The sequence below is a fragment of the Meles meles genome, chromosome 3, assembly GCF_922984935.1.
Source record: "Meles meles chromosome 3, mMelMel3.1 paternal haplotype, whole genome shotgun sequence".
Taxonomy (NCBI): Eukaryota; Metazoa; Chordata; class Mammalia; order Carnivora; family Mustelidae; genus Meles; species Meles meles.
The window spans coordinates 34,205,136-34,217,173 of record NC_060068.1 but is presented as its reverse complement, the minus strand read 5'-3'; the positions used below and the strand labels follow the sequence as shown (position 1 = coordinate 34,217,173).

The 12,038-nt window shown below is 38.7% G+C and overlaps 1 protein-coding gene across 1 annotated transcript in view; it reads right to left on the bottom strand.

Moving 5' to 3' along the window:
• RNF130 (ring finger protein 130) overlaps positions 1 to 12,038 on the bottom strand; it is a 140,432-nt gene that overhangs the window by 7,891 nt on the left and 120,503 nt on the right. The window lies entirely within an intron of this gene.

The window sequence follows — 12,038 nt, the reverse complement described above, 5'->3', positions numbered from 1 at the left end:
AGGATGGTGCTCTCCTTTCTCTTGGGTAGATACCTAGGACCGGAGTGTCTGTGTGGGTGTATGTTGAGTTTTCTAGAATGCATGACCATTCCCCAAGCAGTGTATGGGAGTCCCATTTCCTCCGCACCCTCACCAGCGCTCAGATGGCCAATCTTTGACGCTCTGGCCCTTCAAGTACGTGCATACGAATATCTCGTCGTACTTCTAATTTGTATATCCCTGAACTTGGGGCATCCACCCATGTGCCTATTAGCCAACTGTATATCTGCTTTTGTGAAGCGTTTTGGTAAAATCTCTTTGGTTAAAAACTGGGCTGTCTTCCTACTATTGAGCTGTAAGAGTTTTAATGTATTTTATTCATTTTATAATTTATATATAATTAATAAATATGATAATATTTATTAAATATTATATAAAAATGTATTTTCTAGAAACAAGTCTTCTGTCACACATGGTTTGCAAATATTTTCGCCCAGTTGGAGGCTTGCCTTTTTTTTTTTTTTAAGATTTTATTTATTTATTTGACAGAGAGAGAGATCACAAGTAGGCAGAGAGGCAGGCAGAGAGAGAGGAGGAAGCAGGCTCCCTGCGGAGCAGAGAGCCCGATGCGGGGCTCCATCCCAGGACACTGAGATCATGACCTGAGCCAAAGGCAGCAGCTTAATCCACTGAGCCACCCAGGCGCCCCAAGAGGCTTGCCTTTTTACTTTCAGAACAATGTCGTTTGAAGACCGAAAGTTTAAAATTTTGATAAAAATCTAGTTTACGGATTTTCCTTTTTATAGTTTGTGCATTTTGTGTCAGAATAAAGAAAATCTTTGCCAAACCCAAGGTCGGTCAGATCTCCTCCTATGCGTTTAGCCAGAAGCTTTACAGTTTTAGTGCTTACATTTAGATGTAATCTGTTCTGGTCAGAGAAAGACATGATGTTGTCTTTGTCAAGGAAGGAGAGCATGTTTTTCGACGCCTGAAAACACACCCTACTTACTGATCAAATGATGAGGACTGTTTTTGTTATTAAGCACATAATGTTATTATGTAAACTCTTAGTTGAGGCATAACCTGTATAAGGTATGTGTACAAATCATAAGTACATACAGGTACATTTGAATGTGCACAGACAGAACACACCCCTGAAATAATCACTCGATCAAGAACTAGACCTCGTCGTTCCCCATGAGTCCCTCTGTCAACCCCAATCACCAGACCCTCCCGCAGGAAACCATAATCCAGACTTCTCACACCATGGTTTGGTTGTGTCTGTCTTTTCACGGAAACAGTGTTCTCTTGTGTCTTGATTCTTTCAGACAATGTTATGTGGTGATATTTATCCATGTCATGAAATATATCAGGAATTGATTCGTCTTCACAGTGGCGTGGCATTCCATTGTGTGAGTACCTCACCATTTACCCTCATCCGTTCTTCTCCTGGTGCACATTGGAATGGTTTCCATTTTGGAGCTCCTATGGATGTTGCTGTGAGAAACAGTCTTGTGTGTATCTTTTGCACACATGCACATGGAATTCTCTTGGAACTGTGGGATCTTGGGGTCTGTATATGTCCAACTGTAGCACATGCTGGCTGTATTCCAAAGTGGGTGAACCAGTTTCTACCTCCACCACTAGACGAGAATTCCAACTGCTCTGTATCTGCACCAATACTTGATATTTTCTGTATGTTTTCATTCTAGCACTTTTGGGGGGGTATTAATGGTATTTCATAATGGTTTTAATTTTCATTCCACTGATGCCAAAAAAGGATGAACACCTTTTCACATGTTTTTAGGGTATTTGTACATCCTGTTCATCCCGAAACACCTGTATATTTACTTCTTTTTTTTTAACAAGTTGTGGTATAACTGACATATAACATTACATTAGTTTTAGGTGTGCAACATAATGGTTTGATATTTTTGTATATCGTGACATGATCACAAGAGGTCCGATGAACATATAGTTACAAAATTCCTTTTCTTATGATGAGAACTTTTAATGTCTATTCTCTTAGCTACTTTCAAATATACAATACAGTATTATTAACTGCAGCAACCATGTTTCACATCACATCCCCATGACTTATTGTTCTATTTTTTGTTTTGTTTTGGTTTTATAACTTCTTTGTTTTATGACTGGACTTTAGGACTTTTTGATCCCCTTTACCCATATAGCCCACACCTAACCACCCCACCTCTGGCTACCACCCATCTTCTCTGTGTCTGTGAACTTGGTATTGGTTTTTGTTTTTAAATTCCACATGTAAATGAGATCATAAGGTGTTTGTCTTTTTCTGACTTATTTCACTTTGTGTGATGGCCTCAAGGTGCATTCACGTTGCTGCAAATAGCAAGATTTCCTTCCTTTTTTGTGGCTGAATAGGATGCATGTGCATGTGTGTACACACACACACACATTCTTTCTTCATCCATCAACAGACCCTTAGGTTGTTTCTATATCTTGGCTATTGTAAATAATGCACGACGAACATTAGGGTACATGTGTCTTTTAGAGTTTGTGTTTTCGTTTTTCTCATTTAAATACCCAGGAGTGGAATTGCTAGGTCTTACGGTAGCTCTTGTTTTAACGTTTTGATGCTCCACACTGTTTTCCACAGTGGTTGCACCAGTTTGCATTCCCACCAACAGTGTAAGAAGGTTCCCCTTTCAGGATGCCTGGGTGGCTCAGCTGGTTAAGCATCTGCCTTTGGATCAGGTCATGATCTCAAGGTCCTAGGATCACCCTTGTTGGGTTCCCTGCTGAGTGGGGAGTCTGCTTCTCCTCCTCTTTCCCTGATGCCGAGTGACACTGAGCATTTTTTTCATGTGTCTGTTGGCCATCTGGATGTCTTCTTTGGGAAAATGTTTATCCACATCCTCTGCCCATTTTAAATTGGATTGTTTTCTTATACTGAGTTGTATGAGCTATTTTGACTATTAACCACTTACCAAATATATGATTTACAACTATCTTCTCCCATTCAGGAGGTTGCCTTTTTGTTTTGTTGATGGTTTCCTTCACTGTGCAAAAGCTTTTCAGTTTGGTGTAGTCCCAATTGTTTATTTTTGCCTTTATTTCCCTTGCCTGGGGAGACATATTTAGAAAACTATTGCTAAAGGTAAGTTCTAAGAGATTACTATGTTTTCTTTTAGTTTTATGGGTCAGGTCTTAGATTTAGGTCTTTAATCTGTTTTATTTTTGTGTATGTGTAATAAATTGGTCCACTTTTCCCAGATCTATTTATTGAAGAGACTGTCTCTTCCCCATTGTATATTTGCCTCTTTTGTCATAAATGAATTGCCCATATAAGCATGGATTTACTTCTGGGCTCTATTCTGTTCCATTGATCTGTGTCTATTTTTGTGCCAGGACCACACTGTTTTGATTAGTATATCTTTGCAGTATGTCATTTAGGCTCCACATGTTTGTGTTTCTTCCAGGGTGTGTGTGTGTGTGTGTGTATGTGTATGTGTTTTGTACTTGATTTCCCATTTCACACATTTCATTCTTGATATGATTTCAATCTTTTTAAAAAAGATTTTATTTATTTATTTGACAGAGAGAGAGAGATCAAAGTAGGCAGAGAGGCAGGCTGAGAGAGGGGGGAAGCAGGATCCCCACAGAGCGGAGAGCCTGATGCAGGATGAAATAGTGACCTGAGCCAAAGGCAGAGGCTTAACCCACTGAGCCACCCAGGCGCCCCTCAATCCTTTTTTTTTTTAAGTAAACTTATTTATTCATTTGAGAGAAAGAGCAAGAGCATGGGCAGGGGGAAGGGCAGAGGGAGAAGGAGAAGCAGACTCTCCACTGAGCAGGGAACCTGATGTGGGGCTCGATCTCAGAACCCTGGGATCATGGCCTGAGCCGAGGGCAGGCACTTAACCGATTAGGCCACCCAGATGCCCTGTGATTTCAATCTTTTAAAATTTATTGAGACTGTTTTTTGGCCTAACATGTGATCAGTTCTGGAGAATATTCCATGTGCACTTGAAAAGAATGCATATTCTGCTATTTTTGGATGGAATGCTCTGTATATGTCCATTTGGCACATCTGGTGTAATGTGTCCTTCAAAGCCACTGTTTCCTTATTGATTTTCTGCCTGAATGATCTATCCGTTGGTGTAATTATATGTCTCTTTAGATCTAAAGTGAGTCTCTTGTAGGCAGCATATAGATGAGTCTTGTTTTTTATCCATTGAGTCACCCCACGTCTTTCAATTGGAGCATTTAGTCCACTTACATTTAAAGTAATTACTGATAGGTATGGACTTATTGCCATTTTGTTCATTGTTTTCTGGTTGTTTCTATAATTCTTCTCTTTTCCTTTCTTCTTCTCTTACTTTCTTCCCTTGTGAATTGATGTCTTCCCTTAATGTTATGCTAGGATTCCTTTTCTCTATTTTTTGTGTATTTATTACAAGTTTTCACTTTGTGATTATCATGAAGTTCCTATATAATATTGTATTTATATAATGGTCTTTATTGACAGTCACTTATGTTAGAACACATTCTAGAACCACATTTTTACCCCCCACTCCACATTTGACATACATGACATCACATTTTACATCTTCCTATTCTGTGTACCTCCTTTTTTTTTTTTTTTTAAAGATTTTATTTATTTATTTAAGAGAGAGAAAACACAAGTAGGGGGAGGCCAAAGGGAGAAGCAGACTCCCTGCCGAGCAGGGAGCCTGATGCAGGACTTGATTCTAGGACCCTGGGATCACCTCCTGAGCAGAAGGCAGATGCTTAACTAAGTCACCCAGGTGCCCCTATTCTGTGTATCTCTTAACTAATTTTTGTAGATATAATTGATTTTATTGTTTTTTATCTTTTGACTTATATACTAGCATTATAATTGATTGACCTACTTTTACTATGTTTGCTTTTATCAGTGAATTTTTTTCCATTCATAATTGTCTTATTTCTAATTATGGCCTTTTCTTCTTAAAAAAAAAATCCCTTTAACATTTCTCCTAAGGCTAACATAGTGGTGATAAACTCCTTTAACTTTTGTTTGTTTGGGAAGCTCTTTATATCTCCTCCAAGTCTGAATGATAGCTTTGTCAGGTAGAGTATTCTTGGTTGTGGGTTTTTTCCTTTCAGGACTTTGAATACATCATGCCATGGTCTTCTGGCCTGCAAGGTTTCTGTTGGAAAAAAAAAACACCCTGACTGGTTTCTCTTGTATATAACTTCCGCTTTTCTCTTGCTGCTTTAAAAATGCTCTCTTTGAGATTTTAATTATTATGTGTCTTGTTGTGGACCTCTATTGTCTCAGCTTGTTTGGGGCTCTCTGATTTCTGGACCTGGATGTCTGTTTCTGATTTTCATAGCCAGATTTTATGGGGGTTTGTCTTCTCAGTGCAGGTCCCCAGTCCCAGCAGTGTCAGATGTGGGGCTTGGTCCCCTCCCTCTTCAGGGAACCTCTGTGTCTGTTATATCCCTCCTGCTTGTGGTTTGCTGTGCTGGGGGGTTTGGATCCCTACCCAGTTTCTGTCCCTCCTACACTTCTCAGTGTGATCTCTTTATGTCTTTATCTGTAAAAGAGCTATTCTATCAGTGTCTGGATGTGTCTGTGGGAGGAGGTGAGCTCAGGACCCTCCTTTTCCACCATCTTCCTGAGATCTCTATCAGGTAGCCTTTTCATTATGTTGATGGTTTCCTTTGTTGTGCAGAATGCCTGTTTATTTATTTTGCTCATTTCCACATCAGTTAGTCAGTCTTTTTCTTCTTTATTCTGAATAGAAGTCCTTTGTCAGATCAAAGCATTGCAGGTAGCTTCTTCCAAATAGTGTATTCTGATTAACAGAATTTCTTAATTTTATTGTGGACCAGTTTATCTTTTATTTTATGGCTTTTTGAGTCCTGTTTAAGAAAACTTTGTCTATCCCAAGATTTTTTTTTTTTTTTAAGATTTTATTTATTCATTTGACAGACAGAGATCCCAAGTAGGCAGAAAGGCAGGCAGAGAAGGAGAGAGAGAGGAGGAAGCAGGCTCCCCATTGAGCAGAGAGCCCGATGCGGGGCTCGATCCCAGGACCCTGGGATCATGACCTGAGCTGAAGGCAGAGGCTTTAACCCACTGAGCCACCCAGGCATCCCAACCTTGCAGTTTTTAATAAATCCAAATGGTTGTAATTTTTTTCTATTCATATATTGTCAGATTCATTGAACTAATTATCTTATTTACTGTATTTGTATCTGTAATAGATACAAATCTGTAAAAGAAATTAACCTGCAATTTTCTTTTCTTTCTTTCTTTCTTTTTTTTTTGTAATACCCTTGTTGTAATGCTAGTCTCATTCAAAGACTTGGGAAGTTTTCCTCTTTCTATTCTCTGAATAAGTTTGTGTAAGATTGGTGTCATTTCTTCTTAAATATTGGACTTCACCAGTGAAACCATTTAAGCCTAGAACTTTTCTGAGGGAAGACTTTATTTTTTTATTTTTAAAAAAGATTTACTTATTTTAGAGTGAGAGTGGGTGAGAGAGCACATGCAAGTGGGGGGAGGGGCAGAGGGAGAGAATCTTTAAGCAGACTCCCCATTGAACCCTGAGAGACGATTTTATTCTTTTTTTTTTTTTCAAATATTTATTTATTTGACAGACAGAGATCACAAGTAGGCAGAGAGGCAGGCAGAGAGAGAGGAGGAAGCAGGCTCCCACGGAGCAGAGAGCCCGATGCGGGTCTCGATCCCAGGACCCTGGGATCATGACCTGAGCCAAAGGCAGAGGCTTTAACCCACTGAGCCACCCAGGCGCCCCTGAGAGATGATTTTAAACTGTTGATTTAATTTATTGCCTAGATGTAGAATTCAGCTTTCCTATTTCTTCTTTCATCAATTTTGATACTTTGCATTTTCCGAGGATTTGTCTATTCATTTAAATATCAGAATTTACTAACATAAATTTGTCATAATATCCTTTTATAATTTATAATTTATTGTTGTAATATAATATAAATATATATTTATATTGTAATATATAAATATAATATATATAAAATGTATATATTTATATATATAAATATATAAACTATAAATAAATTTATAATTTATTGTTGTAAAAAACACAGAACATGATATTTGCCATCTTAACCATTTTTTTAAAGATCTTATTTCTTTGTCAGAGAGAGAGATAGAGCGACCACACAGTGGGGGAGGGACAGAGGGAGAATCAGGCTCTGCACTGAGCAAAGAGCCTGATGTGGGACTTGATTCCAGGACCATCCTGGGATCATGACCTGAGCCAAAGGCAGATGCTTAACCAACTGAGCCACCCAGATGTCCCTCATCTTACCCATTTTTAAGTGTATAGTTCAGTAGTGTTGAGTATTTTCACACTGTTGTGAAGTACATTTCCAGAACTTTTTCATCTTGAAAATCTGAATCTCTGTACCTATTAAAGAACTTCCTTATCCCTCCTTCCACCAGCCCTTGGTAACCACTATTCTACTTTCTATTTTTATAAATCTTGTATTATTACTTCTTTTAATGCATATAGGTTCTATAGTGATACCTGTTTTCATCCCTGATACTGGTTATTTGGGTCTTTTTATTGTTTTAGGATTTTATTCATTTCTTTGAGAGACAGAGTGTGAGTGAGTGAATGAGAAAGCATACAAGCAGGGCAGAGGGAGTGGGAGATGGAGAAGCAGGCTCCCCTGCTGAGCAAGGAGCTGACGCAGGGCTTGACCCCAGGACCCCAGGACCGTGGCTTGAGACAAAGGGAGACCCTTAATTGACAGAGCTGCCTGAGCCACCCAGGCGTCCTGGGTCTTTTTTCTTGATAGCAGAGATCTGCTAGCTTTATTAATAGTCTTTTTTATTTTTTTAAGATTTTATTTATTTTTTGACAGAGAAAGAGAGATCACAAGTAGGCAGAGGGGCAGGCAGAGGGAGAAGGGGAAGCAGGCTCCCTGCTGAGCAGAGAACCTGATGCGGGGCTTGATCCCAGGACGCTGAGATCATGACCTGAGCCAAAGGCAGGGGCTCAACCCACTGAGCCACCGAGGTGCTCCAATAGTCTTTTTCAAGAAACAATTTTGTGCTTGGCTGATTTTTTTCCCTTCTTATATATTTGGTTCCCACTGAATTCATTTATGATCTTTATTATTTCCTTTATTTGACAGGAATGCTTAGAACACTGACTTCTAGCCATTTTTTCTGTTCTAATATATGTATTTAAGGTCACATACTTTCCTCTAAATGGCTTAAGCTGCATCACATAAGTTTTGATAATTTCCACTGCAATTTCTTCTCAAGCTTTCTTTTTTCTTTTTTAATTAAGTAGGCTTCATGCCCAGTGTGGGGCTTGAATTCACAGCCCTGAGATCAAGAGTCAGATGCTCTACCAACTGAACCACCCAGACACCCTTGAGTTATAAGCTTTTTAGAAATATATTACCAGAGAGGTGCCTGGCTGACTCAGTTGGCGGCGCATGTGACTGTTGATCTTGGAGTTGTGGGTTCAAGACCCAAGTTGTAGAGATTACTTAAGAAAAATAAAATCTTAAAAACAAAAAAGAGGTATATTACTTGATTTCAAATATTTAGGGATCATTTTAATTACCTTTTCACTACTGATTTCTAAATTAATTCCACTGGTCAGAAAACATACACTGTATGATTTCAATCCTTATAAATTTGTTGAAATTTCACCCAGTATATGGTCTATTTTAGTAAATGCACTTGAAAATAATATATAATCCATAGTTCATGAGTGCTACATATATGTCAATTAGATCTTTACTAATTGTTTTGTTCAAATCCAGATCCTTGATGAGTATTTGTGTGCTTGTTAAAAAGAGGTGTGTTTAGGGGTGCCTGGGTGGCTCAGTGGGTTAAAGCCTCTGCCTTCAGCTCAGGTCATGATCCCAGGGTCCTGCAATCGAGCCCCACATCAGGCTCTCTGCTCCGCAGGAAGCCTGCTTCCCCCACTCTCTCTGCTTTTCTCTCTGCCTACCTGTGATCTCTGTCTGTCAAATAAATAAAATAAAAAATCTTTTAAAAAAATGGTGTGTTTAAATTTCCCACTATGGTGCTGAAATTACCGGTCCTTTGAGACCTGTCCATTTTTGCTCCAGATGTTCTGAGGATATATTAGGTACACAAAACTTAGAATTATTTTCTTCATGATGGATTAACTTTTCATCATTATGAAATGTCCTCTTTGTCTTAAAGCATATTTTGTCTGATATTTATATAAAAATGGTTTTCTTTTGGTTAGTATTTGCATGGTATATATTCATCTATCATTTTACTTTAACACTCCTGTCTTCTTATATTAAAGAAGTGTCCGAGATGGATAAAAGACCTCAACATGAGACAGGAATCCATCAGAATCCTAGAGGAGAACATAGGCAGTAACCTCTTCGACCAGCCACAGCAACTTCTTTCAAGATATGTCTCCAAAGGCAAAGGAAACAAAAGCAAAAATGAACTTTTGGGACTTCATCAAGATCAAAAGCTTTTGCACAGCAAAGGAAACAGTCAACAAAACAAAAAGGCAACCCACGGAATGGGAGAAGATATTTGCAAATGACAGTACAGACAAAAGGTTGATATCCAGGATCTACAAAGAACTCAAACTCAACACACACAAAACAGATAATCATATCAAAAAATGGGCAGAAGATATGAACAGACACTTCTCCAATGAAGACATACAAATGGCTATCAGACACATGAAAAAATGCTCATCATCACTACCCATCAGGGAGATTCAAATTAAAACCACATTGAGATATCACCTTACACCAGTTAGAATGGCCAAAATTAGCAAGACAGGAAACAACGTGTGTTGGAGAGGTTGTGGAGAAAGGGGAACCCTCTTACACTGTTGGTGGGAATGCAAGTTGGTGCAGCCACTCTGGAGAACAGTGTGGAGATTCCTCAAGAAATTAAAAATAGAGCTTCCCTATGACCCTGCAATTGCACTGCTGGGTATTTACCCCAAAGATACAGATGTAGTGAAAAAAAAAAAAAAGATACAGATGTAGTGAAAAGTCTGTACCCCAATGTTTATAGCAGCAATGGCCACGGTCGCCAAACTGTGGAAACAACCAAGATGCCCTTCAATGGACAAATGGATAAGGAAGATGTGGTCCATATACACGATGGAGTATTATGCCTCCATCAGAAAGGATAAATACCCAACTTTTGTAGCAACATGGACTGGACTGGAAGAGATTATGCTGAGTGAAATAAGTCAAGCAGAGAGAGTCAAGTATCATATGGTTTCACTTATTTGTGGAGCATAACAAAGAACATAGAAGACATGGGGAGATGGAGAGGAGAAGGGAGTAGAGGGAAATTGGAATGGGAGATGAACCATGAGAGACTATGGACTCTGAAAAACAGCCTGAGGGTTTTGAAGGGGTGGGGGGTGGGAGGCTGGGGAACCAGGTGGAGGGTAATAGAGAGGGCACGTATTGCATGGAGCACTGGGTGTGGTGCAAAGACAATGAATACTGTTATGCTGAAAATAAATAAATAAAAAAATATTAAAGAAGTGTCACAAATATGTAGGCAAATATGTGTGTATGTGTGTGTTTATAAATTTTAAATTGTCTATCTTTATATTTGAATATTTAATCATCATTTTATATTCATTACTGACATACTGGGATACAAATTTACGATATTAATCCTTTCTATTTGTCCCTTCTGTTCCACGTTCTTTTGTGCTTTAAAAAGTTTCTTCTTCCTTTGGATAATTTTATTATTCTATTTTTTCCTCTATAAGTTTATTATATATTTTTTTCCTATTCTTTTAGAGGCAATGCTAGCCTAGAGACTATTTTATACTTTGTTAGTCATTACCCTAATTACAACATGTATCTGATTTTTAAAATTAATTTATTTTAAAAATATTTATTTACTTATTTGAGAGAGATGTAAGCATGCGCATGAGCTGGGGAGAGGGGCAGAGGGAGAGTGAGAAGCAGACTCCCCACTGAATGGGGAGCCCTATGTAGGGCTCTCTTTAAAATCCCAGGACCCTGAGGTCATGACCTGAACCAAAGAGAGATGCTTAACTGACTGAGCCACCGAGGCAGCCCTATAATTTTTTAAAAGGAAAATAGGAAGTATTGGTGAGGATGTAGAAAAACTGTAACCCCTGTACACTTCTGGCATGAATGTAAAATTGTTCAGCTACTGTGGGAAACATTTTGGAAGTTTCTCCAAAACTTAAACACAGATTTACCATAGGACCCAGCAATTTCACACATAGGTATGTACTTACATGAAAAGAGAGATGCAAACAGATTGTTGTACAGCAATTCCTAGCAGTATTATTCACAATAGCCAAAGTTGGAAACAGCTCAAATGTCCACCAGCAGACGAATGGACGAACAAACTGTGGTATACAAACACACACATATATACACAATACATACACATACACATTGGACTATTAGCCATAAAATGGCATGAAGTACTGATCCGTGCTATGATGTAGATTATACCTGAAAACATTATCCTAAGTGAAAGAAGACAGACCAAAAGATCACATAATTTGTATGATTCCATTTATACGAGCTATCTAGACTAGGTATAGACACAGACAGAACACAGATAGGTATTTTCCAAAGGCTGGACAGGAGGGTGGAATGAAGAACAACTACTTTATGCATAGGGGTTTGCTTTTTGGGGTGATAAAAACTTCTTAAAACTGGATAGAGGTGGTAGTCATACAACAGTGTGAGTATACTAAATGCCATTTGCTACTTTAAAGTGGTTAATTTTATGTTATGTGAATTTCTTCTCAATTAAAAACATGCATCTTTTTTCTTTCTTTTTTTTTTAAGATTTTATTTATTTGACAGACAGAGATCACAAGTAGGCAGAGAGGCAGGCAGAGAGGCAGGCAGAGATAGGAGGAAGCAGGCTCCCTGCCAAGCAGAGAGCCCAACACAGGACTCGATCCCAGGACCCTGGGATCATGACCCAAACTGAAAGCGGAGGCTTTAACCCACTGAGCCACTCAGGCGCCCCTTCTCTAACAGTCTTCAAGTTTTTCTTTTTATTTTCCTTT